The 20,563-nt window shown below is 31.5% G+C and overlaps 1 pseudogene across 1 annotated transcript in view; it reads left to right on the top strand.

The window, feature by feature from the left end:
* LOC143223768 (pre-mRNA-splicing factor SLU7-like) overlaps positions 1–20,563 on the top strand; it is a 70,714-nt pseudogene that overhangs the window by 8,404 nt on the left and 41,747 nt on the right. Inside the window, exons 2-4 of the transcript XR_013013069.1 lie at positions 4,671–4,840; positions 13,005–13,151; positions 17,085–17,165. The product of XR_013013069.1 is annotated as a pre-mRNA-splicing factor SLU7-like (transcript). The remainder of the gene's footprint in view (positions 1–4,670; positions 4,841–13,004; positions 13,152–17,084; positions 17,166–20,563) is intronic.

Below are 20,563 nucleotides of genomic sequence, written 5' to 3' on the forward strand. Positions count from 1 at the left end.
GAACCAGTTCTAACAATAAGAATCACATACAGAATGTGAGATAAATAAACAGAACCAGTTCTAACAATAAGAATCACATACAGAACATGGGATAAATAAACAGAACCAGTTCTAACAATAAGAATCACATACAGAATGTGGGATACATAAACAGAACCAGTTCTAACAATTAGAGCCATATATAGAACATGGGATACATAAACAGAACCAGTTCTAACAATATGAATCACATACAGAATGTGGGATACATAAACAGAACCAGTTCTAACAATTAGAGCCATATATAGAACATGGGATACATAAACAGAACCAGTTCTAACAATAAGAATCACATACAGAACGGAGATAAATAAACAGAACCAGTTCTAACAATAAGAATCACATACATAATGTGGGATACATAAACAGAACCAGTTCTAACAATAAGAACCACATACAGAACATGGGATACATAAACAGAACCAGTTCTAACAATTAGAGCCATATATAGAACATGATGTTTATGCATATATTCAGAACACAAAGTAATACAGCATTTGAAAGATGAAAACTTTCACTTTTCATTCATTATATGTAATATATAATTAGATGTAAGAGAGAACTGTTAACATATCCTGAAAGAAGGGGTGTGAGAGGTTGGTGTGGTAAAGGGGTCTGATGTTCTTTTGGTAGCTCTGTAAACAAATAAAATTTAAAGCTATAAAAATTGGGGTTTGTTTGAGCAATTATGAGTCTGTAGTGAATAACTTGTGTTTAATTTCTTACACCATAAAGAGATGGTGGGAAAATAGAGAAGACAGGATGCCTAGAGAAAATGTCACACTAGGGAGAACTCAAGAATTTTAAAATATTGCCTTGTAGAATTAGGAACTTAAACTTATATACCATTAAAATATGGGCTGTTAGTTAAATTATAATAATATAACATAAGAAGTAGTTTTATATAATGTTGAATTATAAGACACTGAAACTTTCTGTCATGCTTAGTAAAGGATACCAGGGAAGAAAGGGTTAAACAGTCTTTAATAAATACCTATAGAGCTTTCCCAAACATTGTCCTGTGTAGCTTGTTTAAGTGTAGACCATATTTAGCATATAATTAACCTTTACACTGAAGACTATCTTACAGATCTAGCCAGCCTGTTAGTTGTTCTGACCATATTGATGGTAATTTTCACTTAAGCTATTTCTGGTTATTGTATTTCTACACTTTTTAGGTTGCTCTTCTGGTTTGTATTTCTAACATCATTCCTACAGAAACTTCAAAAAGGATATTTCTTGGCACCTGCAACTAAATGGTTCACTTGATATAATATTTAATGTTTTAGCATTTGGCAAATAAATTCTGGTCTTAGCTTTTAAGTGCTTCACACAACAAACTACTTTGTAAACAGGCTTGTTATGTTTCCTTTTGTGTTTTGTTTTATAAAATATTTAATTTTTTTGTAATTTACTCTGTATTTGTTAAAGGTTGTGTTAGGAACTCCATAAAGTGTGTTCAGTATTTCATTTTCTTTGTATTTTAATTAACATTGTTATATCTTCATGAACACTTGAGGTATTATTTTGTGCTACTTACAACTACTAGCTCAACAAAGTTTAACTCTACTAATGTGGGAGTCTTCCAATGGTCACAAGTCAAAAGGCCATGTCATTGTGTTTGCAGACTCGCATTAAAAATTCTATCAAATTACTGTTTTATGATTCTGTGTCAGTAAATTTAGTGTAAAATTACACATAATTTAAGTTTTAGTATTACACCTTGGTAAATTTCTTAGTTTTTATCTTAGTAAATATTGAAATAATTTAAATATTGATTTCTCTGTTGTGTTATGGTATGTTGAATACAGCATTGAGATGTTTGTGATGTCCAAATACAAAGTCTGTAGATTCATATGAATTAGAAACTCAAATTATTGATATTGACAACTTAGGATATAAGACAATAATGTCTTATCTTTTCTATTTTCCATGATATTAATATATTTATTGAATCAACCAAGGTGGCCCAACTCACTTGTTCATTTTTTGAAAATACTTGTTTACGTAAGCCTACTTCACCTAGTGATGTGTGTGTGTAACTAATCAAAAGCTCAGAATGTCCCCTTAGTAGTAAACATTTTTTTCTCCCTACTAGATTACCAGTGGTAAAATATTAATGAGCTCTAAAACTCCCATTTTTTAGACTTAAGTACAGCTTATTTACTGAACTTAATAAATTATAGTGGAATTCTTGGTATTAATATTGTAATTTGTGATTTTTTGTTATTTTGAAATGCATATATAAAACCTAAAAAAAACATTGTTTTACATCTTTCATGTGCAAAACTTGATAAGGCTTAGCAACTTCAGCAATTGTTTACGAAGTTTGTAACTAGAAGAGAATTGTTTGATATACTTCTTTATTGACTGTTTTGTGTTTTAAGAAAAATAAATTTAATAATTTATTTGTAAATAGTAATAAGGTATATACATATATAATATATTTTAATTGAAATGTAACTATTTTACAAGTACCAGTCTACTAGAACAAAGCTAAGACGGGTCATTTTGTAAAGACCAGTTTTATATTTTTGGATATGATGGCAAGAGTGCACATGAACCACATGATTCAACTTTTGTAATGTCAGTCAGATATGACTGACAGGTCAACATAATAAAAAAAATTATATATGTATAATGTTATAAGATTTAAATTATTTAGGATAAACAGTTGGTTTTGTGTTATAATTTGTAGTCATTCTAGAGCAAAGAAAGAATAATTTATATCTATTCCCTAATTGTTTTTTAGGATGGTTGTGAAATGTTTGATCATATCAACCCAATCCTTTCAGATACACTAATGATAATAACAGATAAAATGTAAAGTTTTTGAAAAAAAAACTTTTGATAATTATGTGGAGGTTATAAAGATTTCACATGTGAAATTTGATCATGTTTTGATACATAAGTATTTTTTACCTGAAAACCAAAATTACTTAGCACATTAGATAGCCAACATTTAGAAAGAAAAACTACATGAGAAAAACATTACTTAAAAAAATCATAAAATTTAATAACAAAGTCTGATATTTTGTGTACTAAAGCTTTGTAATGTGTACTAATAAACTGCAAATGTTTGTGAAGATATGCTTACTGTTTTAAAAGTTATAGTATGAAAACTATAACAAGCACATAATGGTTACAAGGATGGTCCCTAGGACCAGGGATGTAGTAAGAGAGTTAACCAGTAACGTATCATCATAAATTTGTCACAGAATGTCAATTTTCCATTATGATACCTTACGTCTTGTTACATAATAGCTTCACTTGATTTATGATGTTCTCTGCTAGTTTTCATTCTCCTACCTAGCATCACGTGTTGTAGTCAAGACCTCAGTGTCCAAATCCTACCTAGCATCACGTGTTGTAGTCAAGACCTCAGTGTCCAAATCCTACCTAGTATCACATGTTGTAGTCAAGACCTTAGTGTCCAAATCCTACCTAGCATCACATGTTGTAGTCAAGACCTTAGTGTCCAAATCCTACCTAGCATCACATGTTGTAGTCAAGACCTCAGTGTCCAAATCCTACCTAGCATCACATGTTGTAGTCAAGACCTTAGTGTCCAAATCCTACCTAGCATCACATGTTGTAGTCAAGACCTCAGTGTCCAAATCCTACCTAGCATCACATGTTGTAGTCAAGACCTTAGTGTCCAAATCCTACCTAGCATCAGGTATTGTAGTCAAGACCTTAGTGTCCAATACCAAAAACTTGAAATAAATGATATTATTTTTGCTTAATTTTTTTAATATGTAAATCTCAAGCATCAAACAAACTTTATTGATATCTTAACTGTAAATCATTTACATCTTAACCACACGGTCATTGTTTTAACATTTCTTCAAAAAAAATGTAGTAAAGAAAGGAGATAATGGTTTAACCTAAAAGGTCAACAAATTGAACTAAAACCAGTATTGGTGTCAGTGAAGCCATACATGATCATAGCAGATCTACTGGACAGGTTGAATAACAGAGATGATTGGTAATGTTTGACATAAATATGTGCTTGAGATGAAGTTCCTAAAAACTAGTAGTAAACCTAGGTGTTATAGCAGTTAGTTTTGAATAGAGCATTACTGGCACATGGACAATATGGCATTTGGAGATGTAAACAGAACTAAGGAAGATGCAATAAACATTATTATAAAGGTTTAGTACCAAAGGGGTTTCACTGATAAAACATCTTTGATGCTACACAACGTTTCAAATGAACTACTGCATAATCAATATTTAGTGCTTAATAATTCTGGGTAGGTGATTGTTCTCATTGTGTTAAAACTTTAAATTTAGCCAGTCTCATTTTTGAAGCCTGTAAAATACCCAGGCTGAAACCTTCTAAAGTGTGGTTTTGAAACCCACAGCACTGGTTTACTCATGGTATAGCTACACAGTCGAGTAGAACATCTAGGTAGTTGTGTATAATTTGATGTGTTTATTTATGTGATTTAAAAGCATATTTGCATTTTAATGATTATAATTTTAGATTCATCTCTTTTAAATAAAATTCTTGTATTTTTTTAATCAGGAGTGACTTTGAGTAGTTATAGTTGGAATTTTTTATCAGTGAAGATAGTTATTCATGTTTCAAGTTACACAATATATGATAACTGTTTTGTTACATGTAGAAAACAGAGCTAACTATGAACACTACAAATTTACCAGTGTCAGAGATAATTAAGAATAAAGATGTTGATGAACCGAAAAAAAAATCACGAGAAGATTGGCGAAAAGCAAAAGAACTGGAAGAAGCGAGAAAGGCTGGAACAGCACCAGCTGCCGTGGATGAAGAAGGAAAGTACGTCATTAAAACTATGTGTAAACATCTTCTTTAATACCATTTTTCTCAACTATTTCATTTGTTTGCTACCATTTATGTCAAGTCAAATTAATGGTATTAATAAACCAGTCAGTCTGAATAACATCTGATAAACGTACGAACAGTGAATTCAGATTTGACCATCAGAATCTTCTAAGTTTAAAGACAGTTACTAAAATAATTTTACCCATGTCCTTTTAATTGTTATTTCTTGCTGAATTGTAACAATGCATCAAAAATGCATGTTAAAGACTTTTAGAATTCTCTCATGTAAGAGGAGTTTCATTAACATAAGAATTGAGAAAATTACAAACTGAAGTATCAAGTTTAAATATGGAGGTTTTAGTTTCAGAATACTAACTGAAAAAATGTTTAAAGATTGAAACCAGTCATGTGAGAAAAGTGTGAAGTCATAAATATTATAAGAAAAGTCAGTGTTGTGTAGACATTAATTAACTGAATCATCCATCTACTTCTGTTTAATGTAAGTCAAATTATAAAGCAATAATAATCTATAAGTAGCTCTCAAGGAAACACTTGAAAACTAGTGGTATTGCAATTTAAACTAATTTTTGAAAGAGCAAGAAACAATCATGAAAAACAAGAAACACCTAAATATTGTTTTAATTTGACTTACGTTAGACAGAAGTAGGTGGATGATTCAGTTGAGCTGGTTTTTTCCTGTAAGTATCAAGATTTAAATTATGTTACTAATGTTTTCAAGAATGCTTTAAAGTTATAAATAACAGTGCTTCAAAAATTTTAATTTATTCCACCTGCTGAATGTTTTAAAAACACTAATCTGGTTTAGATTTATTGTTGTATACAATGGTAAGTGTAAACATCATAAATTAATATAAGTAAGTTCACTTTTTTTTTTAACTAATATACATGATATTTTTCAACAAGAATCAACCAAGTAATTTACTTTTGGTTTTAGGGGTAGAAAATTTCCAAACTTTCATTATCACTCTGTTTTCATTATATTTTGTTTTTGAATTTGAAAACTAAAAGGCATTGGTTCAAAGGTTTATTTGTTCATTGTCCACTGTAATGAGAATTACAAAGAAGGTTTAGAGAGGTAATTCCACTACACATGCATCACCTTCATCTAACAGAGCTAATTCCACTACGCTTGTATAACCTTTATCTAACAGAGCTAATTCCACTAAGCTTGTATAACCTTTATCTAACAGAGCTAATCCCAATACACATGTTAAAACTTTAGCTAATGGAGGTAATTCCAATACACTTGTAAAACCTTTAGCTAACAGAGCTAATTCCAATACACTTGTATAACCTTTATCTAACAGAGGTAATCCCAATACACATGTAAAACCTTTAGCTAGCAGAGGTAATTCCAACACACTTGTAAAACCTTTAGCTAACAGAGCTAATTCCAATACACTTGTATAACCTTTAGCTAACAGAAGTAATTCCAATACACTTGTATCACCTTTAGCTAACAGAGGTAATTCCAATACAGTTGTGTAGCCTTTAGCTAACAGAGGTAATTCCAATACACTTGTGTAGCCTTTAGCTAACAGAGGTAATTCCAATACACTTGTGTAGCCTTTAGCTAACAGAGGTAATTCCAATACACTTGTAAAACCTTTAGCTGACAGAGGTAATTCCAATACACTTGTATAACCTTTAGCTAACAGAGGTAATTCCAATACACTTGTATCACCTTTAGCTGACAGAGGTAATTCCAATACACTTGTATAACCTTTAGCTAACAGAGGTAATTCCAATACAGTTGTGTAGCCTTTAGCTAACAGAGGTAATTCCAATACACTTGTATAACCTTCAGCTGACAGAGGTAATTCCAATACACTTGTATAACCTTTATCTAACAGAGCTAATCCCAATACACATGTTAAAACTTTAGCTAACAGAGCTAATTCCAATACACTTGTATAACCTTTAGCTAACAGAGGTAATTCCAATACACTTGTAAAACCTTTAGCTAACAGAGGTAATTCCAATACACTTGTATCACCTTTAGCTAACAGAGGTAATTCCAATACACTTGTATCACCTTTAGCTAACAGAGGTAATTCCAATACACTTGTGTAGCCTTTAGCTAACAGAGGTAATTCCAATACACTTGTGTAAACTTTAGCTAACAGAGGTAATTCCAATACACTTGTGTAGCCTTTAGCTAACAGAGGTAATTCCAATACACTTGTGTAAACTTTAGCTAACAGAGGTAATTCCAATACACTTGTGTAGCCTTTAGCTAACAGAGGTAATTCCAATACACTTGTATCACCTTTAGCTAACAGAGGTAATTCCAATACACATGTTAAACCTTTAGCTAACAGAGGTAATTCCAATACACTTGTAAAACCTTTACCTAACAAAGGTAATTCCAATACACATGTAAAACCTTTAGCTAACAGAGGTTATCCCAATACACTTGTATAACCTTTATCTAACAGAGGTTATCCCAATACACATGTAAAACCTTTAGCTAACAGAGGTAATTCCAATACATTTGTAAAACCTTTAGCTAACAGAGGTAATTCCAATACACTTGTCAAACCTTTATCTAACAGAGGTAATTCCAATACACTTGTGTAGCCTTTAGCTAACAGAGGTAATTCCAATACAGTTGTGTAGCCTTTAGCTAACAGAGGTAATTCCAATACACGTTAAACCTTTAGCTAACAGAGGTAATTCCAATACACTTGTCAAACCTTTAGCTGACAGAGGTAATTCCAATACGCTTGTAAAACCTTTAGCTGACAGAGGTAATTCCAATACACTTGTAAAATCTTTAGCTGACAGAGGTAATTCCAATACACTTGTAAAATCTTTAGCTAACAGAGGTAAATCCAATACACTTGTAAAACCTTTACCTAACAAAGGTAATTCCAATACACATGTAAAACCTTCATCTAACAGAGCTAATTCCACTACGCTTGTATAACCTTTATCTAACAGAGCTAATTCCACTAAGCTTGTATAACCTTTATCTAACAGAGCTAATCCCAATACACATGTTAAAACTTTAGCTAACGTAGGTAATTCCAATACACTTGTAAAACCTTTAGCTAACAGAGCTAATTCCAATACACTTGTATAACCTTTATCTAACAGAGGTAATCCCAATACACATGTAAAACCTTTAGCTAACAGAGGTAATTCCAATACACTTGTAAAACCTTTAGCTAACAGAGCTAATTCCAATACACTTGTATAACCTTTATCTAACAGAGGTAATTCCAATACACTTGTAAAACCTTTAGCTGACAGAGGTAATTCCAATACACTTGTATAACCTTCAGCTGACAGAGGTAATTCCAATACACTTGTATAACCTTCAGCTGACAGAGGTAATTCCAATACACTTGTATAACCTTTATCTAACAGAGCTAATCCCAATACACATGTTAAAACTTTAGCTAACAGAGCTAATTCCAATACACTTGTATAACCTTTAGCTAACAGAGGTAATTCCAATACACTTGTAAAACCTTTAGCTAACAGAGGTAATTCCAATACACTTGTGTAGCCTTTAGCTAACAGAGGTAATTCCAATACACTTGTGTAGCCTTTAGCTAACAGAGGTAATTCCAATACACTTGTGTAGTCTTTAGCTAACAGAGGTAATTCCAATACACTTGTGTAGCCTTTAGCTAACAGAGGTAATTCCAATACACTTGTGTAGCCTTTAGCTAACAGAGGTAATTCCAATACACTTGTATCACCTTTAGCTAACAGAGGTAATTCCAATACACATGTTAAACCTTTAGCTAACAGAGGTAATTCCAATACACTTGTAAAACCTTTACCTAACAAAGGTAATTCCAATACACATGTAAAACCTTTAGCTAACAAAGGTAATTCCAATACACTTGTATAATCTTTAGCTAACAGAGGTTATCCCAATACACTTGTATAACCTTTAGCTAACAGAGGTAATTCCAATACATTTGTAAAACTTTAGCTAACAGAGGTAATTCCAATACACTTGTCAAACCTTTAGCTAACAGAGGTAATTCCAATACACTTGTGTAGCCTTTAGCTAACAGAAGTAATTCCAATACACTTGTATCACCTTTAGCTAACAGAGGTAATTCCAATACAGTTGTGTAGCCTTTAGCTAACAGAGGTAATTCCAATACACTTGTGTAGCCTTTAGCTAACAGAGGTAATTCCAATACACGTTAAACCTTTAGCTAACAGAGGTAATTCCAATACACTTGTAAAACCTTTAGCTGACAGAGGTAATTCCAATACACTTGTATAACCTTTAGCTAACAGAGGTAATTCCAATACACTTGTATCACCTTTAGCTGACAGAGGTAATTCCAATACACTTGTATAACCTTTAGCTAACAGAGGTAATTCCAATACAGTTGTGTAGCCTTTAGCTAACAGAGGTAATTCCAATACACGTTAAACCTTTAGCTAACAGAGGTAATTCCAATACACTTGTAAAACCTTTAGCTGACAGAGGTAATTCCAATACGCTTGTAAAACCTTTAGCTGACAGAGGTAATTCCAATACACTTGTAAAATCTTTAGCTGACAGAGGTAATTCCAATACACTTGTAAAATCTTTAGCTAACAGAGGTAAATCCAATACACTTGTAAAACCTTTACCTAACAAAGGTAATTCCAATACACATGTAAAACCTTCATCTAACAGAGCTAATTCCACTACGCTTGTATAACCTTTATCTAACAGAGCTAATTCCACTAAGCTTGTATAACCTTTATCTAACAGAGCTAATCCCAATACACATGTTAAAACTTTAGCTAACGGAGGTAATTCCAATACACTTGTAAAACCTTTAGCTAACAGAGCTAATTCCAATACACTTGTATAACCTTTATCTAACAGAGGTAATCCCAATACACATGTAAAACCTTTAGCTAACAGAGGTAATTCCAATACACTTGTAAAACCTTTAGCTAACAGAGCTAATTCCAATACACTTGTATAACCTTTATCTAACAGGGGTAATCCCAATACATTTGTAAAACCTTTAGCTGACAGAGGTAATTCCAATACATTTGTAAAACCTTTAGCTGACAGAGGTAATTCCAATACACTTGTATAACCTTTAGCTAACAGAGGTAATTCCAATACACTTGTATAACCTTTAGCTAACAGAGGTAATTCCAATACACTTGTAAAACCTTTAGCTGACAGAGGTAATTCCAATACACTTGTATAGTTTTTAGCTGACAGAGGTAATTCCAATACACTTGTATAACCTTCAGCTGACAGAGGTAATTCCAATACACTTGTATAACCTTCAGCTGACAGAGGTAATTCCAATACACTTGTATAACCTTCAGCTGACAGAGGTAATTCCAATACACTTGTATAACCTTTATCTAACAGAGCTAATCCCAATACACATGTTAAAACTTTAGCTAACAGAGCTAATTCCAATACACTTGTATAACCTTTAGCTAACAGAGGTAATTCCAATACACTTGTAAAACCTTTAGCTAACAGAGGTAATTCCAATACACTTGTGTAGCCTTTAGCTAACAGAGGTAATTCCAATACACTTGTGTAGTCTTTAGCTAACAGAGGTAATTCCAATACACTTGTGTAGCCTTTAGCTAACAGAGGTAATTCCAATACACTTGTGTAGCCTTTAGCTAACAGAGGTAATTCCAATACACTTGTATCACCTTTAGCTAACAGAGGTAATTCCAATACACATGTTAAACCTTTAGCTAACAGAGGTAATTCCAATACACTTGTAAAACCTTTACCTAACAAAGGTAATTCCAATACACATGTAAAACCTTTAGCTAACAAAGGTAATTCCAATACACTTGTATAACCTTTAGCTAACAGAGGTTATCCCAATACACTTGTATAACCTTTAGCTAACAGAGGTAATTCCAATACATTTGTAAAACTTTAGCTAACAAATGTAATTCCAATACACTTGTATAACCTTTAGCTAACAGAGGTTATCCCAATACACTTGTATAACCTTTAGCTAACAGAGGTTATCCCAATACACTTGTATAACCTTTAGCTAACAGAGGTAATTCCAATACATTTGTAAAACTTTAGCTAACAGAGGTAATTCCAATACACTTGTCAAACCTTTAGCTAACAGAGGTAATTCCAATACACTTGTGTAGCCTTTAGCTAACAGAAGTAATTCCAATACACTTGTATCACCTTTAGCTAACAGAGGTAATTCCAATACAGTTGTGTAGCCTTTAGCTAACAGAGGTAATTCCAATACACTTGTGTAGCCTTTAGCTAACAGAGGTAATTCCAATACACGTTAAACCTTTAGCTAACAGAGGTAATTCCAATACACTTGTAAAACCTTTAGCTGACAGAGGTAATTCCAATACACTTGTATAACCTTTAGCTGACAGAGGTAATTCCAATACACTTGTATAACCTTTAGCTAACAGAGGTAATTCCAATACACTTGTATCACCTTTAGCTGACAGAGGTAATTCCAATACACTTGTATAACCTTTAGCTGACAGAGGTAATTCCAATACACTTGTAAAACCTTTAGCTAACAGAGGTAATTCCAATACACTTGTAAAACCTTTAGCTAACAGAGGTAATTCCAATACACATGTAAAATCTTTAGCTAACAAAGGTAATTCACTAGTCTTGTAACTTTTAGCTTAAACATAATTTTGAAAAAAGGAAACTTAATTTCTCCACTGCTGATTCAGTTCACTCCTTCTGTTTACTTTTGTATGTAATTTTCCTTAAGGTGAAATAACTAAATATATTTACGTTATACTCTTTTATCATACTCATAAACCAGTTATTAGCTATCTTTAGTGTATAAAGTTTTTAGACATTGTAACATTTTTTAAACCTATCAGTATGTGAAGGACAGTAGAGATCAGTTGTAGTAGATTAAAGAGTATTTGAACTTCTTTAGTTGTTAGATGTTAATTTTAAATTTGATATCACACCTCTACTATAAGCCTGAGCTATAATACCCACATTGAAAGGGGAGGGAAATATACTTGTCACTAATGGAGATGAAGAGTTAGTGTTGTTAGCATTCATTTAAGTGATATGTAACTTATTTATAAATAAGGGTACCAGTGTGGATTATGTTATTAGGGAGTGTAAGAAGAGGACACTGAGATCCAAAGTATATACATAAATAATATGATAGTCCAGGAGTGGTTTAATCTGTATATATTATGTTAGTGTTTCATATAGATATTAGTCTTGTGATTTTTGTCCTTTTAAGATAAATCTGGAATTGTTTGTGTGTAATTGTACTCCTAATAATTGCCACAACTCACAGGTTCTACTGTGAATTAATCTAATAAGTTAGAAATGTACTGAAATGACCATAGAGGTACAGTATTGCTGTTTTTTGACTGTCAACAACACATCAGGACTATAAACTACCATAAGTTGTCCTGAATACCCTTTCCTCTGTCCACCAGAGGAGAGTATTTTATCTACAAAATTGTCCAGTCAATCAGAAAGTTATTACATCTATTTGACCACCTAATTTAAAATATTTATTAAATCACTATAGTTCAACCTGTGAAGAAAAGGAATTGTGCATACATGTCTGCCAACTTCGCTCCCTGAGATCAGTACAATCAGAATGAAAATTTGTACCTAAATACCATAGAGAGAGACAGAAACAACCTCTATATTTAAGGCTGGACATGCATAAAAAAAAGATATTTGTATACACACTAAACCCTACACATAAATGTGGACCACTCTTGTGAAAAGCTTTTGAGGACACTCTTTTTGATGAGAGATCCACACTGTCTAGAGATGACTGTGTTAGTCAGCTTGGTCATTCACAAATGGTGAGATTAAAACTATCTACTTTAGAAGGTACAAGTAGTGAAGGTTGAGGTGGCTGCTGGGCTTTATTTGTATAATTATGTTGTAGATAGGTACACAGAAGAGGTGGAGGTAAATCAGTTAATACTGTGTTAAAATCTGTGGTCAGGTAGAAGTAGTCCCATTGTAATAAATGATGGTTAGTTTATGAGGGTCATAATCACAAATAATTACTTTTTAACTAACAAAAATGGGTACACATGGTTATTTTCATATTTTGAAGGTTTGAATGTACATTATAAGGAATGTTTCCTGAATCTTACAAATCAAGTCTCTGGTCTATTTTATTCTTTTATCCAGAGATATTAATCCTCACATTCCTCAGTATATTGCAAGTGCACCTTGGTACTTTGGGTCAAAGGACCCACCTTAAAACATCAACGTCCCCAACCCGAAAAGCAAAAGAAGTTCAATGACATTGCAGAGTATTATGTTCGAGGAGAAAAGGTAAATGTTGTTTAGTTTTAACTTTGTGACTTAAAAATAATTATTTATTTTTGAAAGTTAGTGCTTAGAAGTTTATCATACTCCTAGGTTTGTCTGTCATGCTGAATTACCTTATAAAGTGTTTGTTGTGTAAATGCTTATACTAGAAATCATGTGGAATATGAGAACATTTGTAGATATTTTAAACTATATTATTAACAGTTAATGGTAATTGTTGAAGTCCCACTGTTATAAATCTTTTCAAAGACAATAACCCTGATATTTAAAGTTGCTTAAGTTTAACAGTTGTTTTAATAACTCATAAGTATGTTAATAAAATATTTTATTTTAGTATTTAGTTTGAAATATTTTGAACACACAGTAGTGAAAAGGCTTAGTTAGAAATTGATCTAAGTATTTACAAGCATTGTTTAAGGAAAGTGATACCCTGAAAACAGAACCCATTATATTATAAACCAAATCCACTGAAGTTTACAAAGAACAAGGATTGATTAGAAGGGAAGTTCACCAGTAAGAGTTGACAGGAAAATGCCTGTGGAACAATCTCAGAGTATATCTGGGGAAGTTTGTTTGTTTGTTGCATTATATCGACTTTGTCCATGTTTTGTAAACAGTGTATCCTTTAGTGCACTACACAGTTTTAGGGACTTACATTCAGATTGTTATTAAACTTCTTTTTGTACATGTTAGAGCAATCTGTATATGCATATATAGTGAAAGAAATTCCTTCAGAACTATTATCATTAGTTGTCAATAGGTAATTAAAATCTGCACAATAAAACAATAATGATTATAATGTAAGATTAATCTTAAAATTATTTTATAAAGTCTATTGCAATTTTAGTTGTAACTTTGAAATCATAATGGAAATTGTCTGTGGTGATAGTTCCTCAGAGTTGGAGATATCCCATTTATCAGACAAAATCCAAATGTAGAGGAAAAGCTAGTCAGCAGTCAGAAAAATCAGTTAAGGGTATGGAGTTGAGTGCTTATACCCACAATGTCTCAACTCCTACTGTCTGCAGCCAGTTGTGGGAAAGCAGTTACCCTTAAAAGGTTTACTAATATCAAAAGTAGAAGTAAAAATATTTCTACTAAAAGTCCTACCAACTTCCACCCTTAAAAGTTCTAATAGATCCTAAAGTAGGTATAATAATAATAAGTACACTTTAATAATTCTAGTAAAACTTACTCCCAGCCTCAACCATTTTCTAAAAAAAAAAAAGATGACATAATATTTGAAGTAAAATTTAAAAGATCTTACAATTATCCTAAAATGAACTGTAAACCCTTCTTCAAAATATCTGTGCAGTTCATATTCATTCGTTTTCCTCTTGTAAAATTATACAGTAAAACTCAGGAAAGCTGAGACAAGCCTAACTACTTGAAGTTAGTCTTTCCAGTCTCTATAATACTGAATAAATTTTAATGTTAGCAACTCAAAGGTAGTTAACTGCCTCTAGTGACAAAAATACACACGTATCATTAATTTACATAGAGAGACATTCTGTAAACTGATAATTAACTTTGAAACAATGTATACTTGAGCAATACAACAAAGTTACAGCATACGTATATGTTCTACAAACTAAGTTCTTAACAATGAAAATACCTGACATACATACGTACACTATAAATAAAATCAAATGTGTAAATAGAATCATATTATAACTCGTATATGGCTAATTTTTTAAAGAAGCTGGAGTTGTTTTTTAGTAGGATTACTGACAGTAACTACTCAAACACAACTTTGTATCTCAGGTGCACCTTGATAGTCTGGTGGACCTCTGAGTTCTCATCTGATTTTCTTGGAGATGTCAAAAGTCCTCTTATAGCTGCATATATAGCTTTCTGCATTTCAAAAGATGGTGTTTCTCATGATTGGATGATGTCCAAACCTCTGTCCACCTTCTTTGTCCTCACTTCTGAAGCATTAGCAATAGCTACTCCTGATTAATTACAGGTTGCTCTCTCAGCCAGAATTTCCAGTGCTGGTGTATTTTTAGTGACGGCTATCTCATGTGTCTGTGTGTGGAGTGCTGGTTGATGTCATGGAAAAACTGTTCTACTTTGTTGATTTTTACTTTTGATGAAAACTCAAGCACATCTTTTCCAGAGGAAACAGGAGAGCACACATCATGTGGTGTTTTATTCATTTCACTTTGCCCTCTCCTTAACTTCTATGGTTGCAGAACTCTCACTTTTTGAATCTGTCATCTGGAACACTACTGTTGAGTTGACTGGTGATATGACATTCTGGAATTTTGTAAGCCAACCAATAGCTTCCTCCAGAGCCTTCATTGTAAAGTAACATATCAATTATTCTTAGGTTTCAAAACATGAATGTGAGGTCAGACTTTGGAGTTATGGAAATTGAAAAAAAAAAGATCATGATTTAATAACAATATAGAGAACACTTGATTCCAGAAGAGTTAAGAATTTGATCTTAGATTGAAGATTTGTCCTGTTACTGCTTTATATATCTATGCAAATTTAAGTCACATAGGGCAAAAAAACAAGTTCATAGCAAATAGATGTTTACTGTTCCAAATAGATACCAATTACAAACCATGAGACAGTATATTATCTTAAACAAGTTTATTCAAATATTAGTTACACATAACGTAACATTTACTAAGTTTTACTTGTGATTTGGGCATATCACTTATCATTGTTAAGTGGTGAAATAACATGAGTTATAAAACTGTCAGTTGAAGAAAAAATGTTTTTCTTTTTCTTTTAGTGCATTGGACTTTGTATTATTTATTCAAGATAATTAAAAAATCACATCCAATAATCTGTTACAAGAACACAAATTAAATTTTTCTAATAAACTTGAGTTACTTTCAAAACATTTTCTAAAAGAAAGATTAAAGAAAATACTTTTTATTGTTTTCTCAGTGAAACTGGTATAGTTTACTGGGGTTTTTTACTTCTGACCTTGTTGCTAAGTTCCAAATGATTATTGAAGTCTTGATGGGCTGGTCAGTGTTCTAACTCTTTTTTGTAATTACATGCACACAGGAAAAAACAAGTCATTAGATGCAGCTGGCATTAAAAGGTATAGGCTCTGTTTTCTTCCTGTACCCAATTTAGATGTAGAAAACAAATCAAGAATTCAAACATAGATGTGGAATATAATTTGAGATGTGTCTGTACTAAAATGAAACAGACATGAATATTAAGCTAAAATTTTCTTTGTCAGACAAAATTAAATCATATAAAATATGATGATGTTTGAGCCATGAACCACTTACCCAACACAACATTAATCAGTTGTTTTTTAACTTTGAAAACTGCACATTACCAGGATCATGTTCAACAAACCCATACATTTTTTAGTTCATTTACATATATAAAAACGTGTTACACTAGCTGCCTCCTGTGAGGTTAGTCTTTAAAACTACTCTGGTACTCTCTCCCAAGCTTAGTTCTTAACTGAAAGTCTTTTAAAATGGATAAGTTGGTTATTTGTATCTTTGTTAAGACAGTAGTACTTTTGATTAGCCTTCAAAAATGTGGCCAAATATTTAAAACAATATTTGAAAAACAAAATTACAGTTAGGTTTTTTTCAACAATGCAGTATAAAGAATTAGTGTGTGTAAGAATCTTAATAAAAATAGTTGTATATTGTTGGGAAATAAATACGTTGTAAAGAAATGACAATTTATTGAACATAATATGTGAGGCTAAGAAAATAAACCACACATTCAAATTATTCAAGTTACTTAAAACAGTATGTTTGGAAATTAGCTGAAAGAAACAAATCTAAGAATAAATATTTAAAGTAAAGACTGTTTGTGTGGTTAAAACTAAATGTGAAATTATCACATAAAAAAGTAGGAATAGTTTAATTTTATGTGCCTTGGATACTGTAGTTCTAGTAAATTATAAACTAAGCACAAACTAAGACTGAGTGTTCTAATTTACAGCTTGGAGTAGCTTCCCGATATAGAAAAAATGCTTGTGAGAACTGTGGAGCCATGACTCATAAAAAGAAAGACTGTGTTGAGGTGTGTAGTACATTTTCATCTAAACTTTGTGCAGATTAATGTAGAGTGCATTAACTTGTGGTTATCATTTTGTTTTCTGCCTTGGAGCACGTGTTTGGTTTTTTGTTCATATGATCCATGAAGAATTTATGTAAAATGTTTTTTATCTCAGGGTTATCTGAAGCTTCTGTAGACATAAGGTTTTAAATTTTTGGAATGTGATAACATTTTGTTGTATTTTATCAATTGATGATGTTATCTGATGGATAAATATAGAGAAATAAATTGTTAATGTTTTTATACTATCCATCTTGCCACAGTCATCTTTTACTGCTCAGTTCACAAGGTTTTTTATGACTTTCAAAATTGAATTGAAACTACTGTTTGTTTATGTTATATCAGTTATTGTAGCTAATAATCCATATCTTAATAGTATACAAGTTTTGTGTTCTTAATTTTAAAAAGCAACATTAAAAAAAACAACTGAATTCCACCTAGTGTGAGAAATGTGAATTTTTTCTCTAGGCATCCTCTTTAATTTATTCATCACCTTTCCAATTAGTAAAAAATTTAAAATCAGTTACTAACTATAGTATTATTACTTAGACAAAGTATAATTTTCTTAATGAGAAGAAAATTATTACTATTATTACTTAGACAAAGTATAATTTTCTTAATGACAAGAAATGCACTTGAAACAAACTACAAAACCTTACACTGCTGCATACCATATGTTCCTGACATTAACGAAAAAATAACAACATTTGGGAAAACTTACAACATAACATGACATTCCAGTAAACACCAAAATTATTCAAACACCAGGTACAAAACTAAAGTTCATACTATGTAAAAACTACACTGACAAACACAACATCAACATAATTTATAAAATACAATGCAACAACTGCTATGATTTCTGTATTGGAGAAAGAAGTAGAGAAATGAAAATCAGATTTAAAGAACACAAACAAGCACCTTCACACATATTTGAACACTGCAAGTCAAATATACGTGACATAACCATAGAAAACATCCAGAAACTAAGTGGATAATCAAATATAAACAAATGCAAAATCAGAGAAGCTCTACTTATACAACAACTAAAACCAAATTAAACCAATATAAAGGAACACCTTTTTACCTATATTAATTAATAACCTAACTTCCAACTGCAACGCCTTCTACAATCTTGTACCCATTTATTCTCTTGTCCATAAAACGTGCCCAGCAATAGTCAGTTGCAAACTCTCTTTGTTAACCTGAAGATGACCTAGGAAGGTCCAAATGTTGTTTTCTGCTTATCGATAAGTGTTTGTACCCATACCAGCTGTTCTGAGACGTACAATTTTCTTAGTCTTCTGTCTTATTTGGTTACAGAGCCATCAAATTAAACCTCCTCTTGCAACAACCACTTATCACATCCTCTCTTTCAGGATTTGTTAATAGTTCTGTCTTGCATTTAACACTGAATTATTTATAATAAAACAGAAAGCCAAGATTTTAATCTATTAAATGACTTGTTATATAACATTGTGTTTCATTCCAGTAGGAAATATATTAACTAGTTTGATGAATTTGTAACAGCTCTTGTTTCACAATAAGTAAGCCAAAAAAATGATTATGTTTATGGGACTTTGTTTGGTATTTAATGTTGTTATTCTGTGTTTTTTGTTTCACTATTTAATGAAATGAAAGTTATTTAGTGTACAATTACCATCAGTATAAAAAGTAGGGTTAAGTGTTATTGGCAGGGGACAATAAAAACAAAAGCCCAGATAAATACCTTATCTCCTGTTTTTCATGTATATTTTATATTTATTATTGTAAAAGTAAAGTAAAAAAATAGTAATCTCTAAGTTATTTAAGGTTAGAATAGGTAAAATTAATAATAATATAATAAAAGATTTTCATGAGCCACCAAAAGAAAAACAAATCGATCTAAATTACACCTTTTTTTTCTTTCAAGAATACTTCAAATTGTAACATTGAAACTACATTTGTTTATCTTATGCAACTTTAAACTTGTAGCAGTATACATCTATTTATAATTAAATGTTATTGTTTTGTTGTCCTTTGAACTGTGTGTAACTGCTATTAGCACCATTATAAGTTGTAAGTCACTTAAGGAATGTGCAGCTCATGTTACACTATTTGATTACATTACTTGCAAGCTGCTCAAGTGCGTGCTTTGTGAAATATTTTTATTATAGTATTATTATTTATTTTACCTAATCTAACACTGATTAACCTAAAAAGATTCCTATTTTTACAGTTTAGTTAATTTATAATAGATGAAGAATAAATATGAAAAACAAGAAATAAAGTACTTACCTAATCTTCTTTTTTCTTGCTGTTGGTTGTCAAAGACACTTAACCATACTTTTGTTTATACTTGTGATAGTAATGCACTAAATATTTATTATTTAATCAAATAATGTGACAAAGAACATATAATAATAACATATAAAAAAGCAAATTGTAAATAACACAGAAGTAAAGGTGAGAGAGAACCATAAACAAATCCTGAAAGAGAGAATGTGGCAGGAGACGTGTGGTTTTCTATTGATAGCCCTGTAACCAGACGAAATTGAAGACTATAAAAATTATGGTTTGTCTGAACAATGATAATTTTATAGTGAGTAATTTATGTTTAATTTTTTACTCTTTGAAGATGGTAATGGATAAAATGGAGAAGGGATGCCTAGAGAAAATGTCACCTTTCTCAAACTAGGGTATATTAAGTATTTTTTTAAATATTGTCTTATAAAGTGAAGAATTTGTAGGCTATTAAAATGTGAATTATTAGCTTCATTTTTATTCTATACTAATCAGTATAACATAATCAAGAAATATTTTAATTAAATTTTGAATGTTACTAAAATCTCTTAACATGAGAAACAAAGGATATTTATGGTGATAGGTTTAAAGAAACAAGTTTGACATTAAATATTTCATTTTTTTGAAACTAGAAGTCTTTAAGAAAGTTCCTGTAAAGTGTCAAACAATTTCATTTACTAGTTTTATTTTTGGAATGAAATTTGACAAGAACTATATTATGTACTCGCAATGTAAGGAAGCTGCAACTAAGGGTTAATGTCTGTATCTTCGTATTATTTTCTTATGGTCATCAGTATTCTGACATTCTCTAACTTGACCATGTGCCTCACGAGGGGACCACGTGTTCACACCTGTTTCTCTTCCTTCTATTATTCTTTTCTGTCTTTTTACTTGAATTATAATTGTTCCTTCTATCCTGTCTGTATGCTGTGTTGTTATTTGGCCCACACTTCTTCCTATCATGGTTTCTAGCTCCTTGGATTACTTCATCCACTTTTATTCTTTCTGCTATTATCCTTTTAAAGTGGTACAGGGAACTCATCTGTGTTCTTTATTTGATGAGTATTTATGTTGGTGAT

This window comes from Tachypleus tridentatus, chromosome 8, assembly GCF_004210375.1.
Source record: "Tachypleus tridentatus isolate NWPU-2018 chromosome 8, ASM421037v1, whole genome shotgun sequence".
In the NCBI taxonomy this organism is placed as follows: domain Eukaryota; kingdom Metazoa; phylum Arthropoda; class Merostomata; order Xiphosura; family Limulidae; genus Tachypleus; species Tachypleus tridentatus.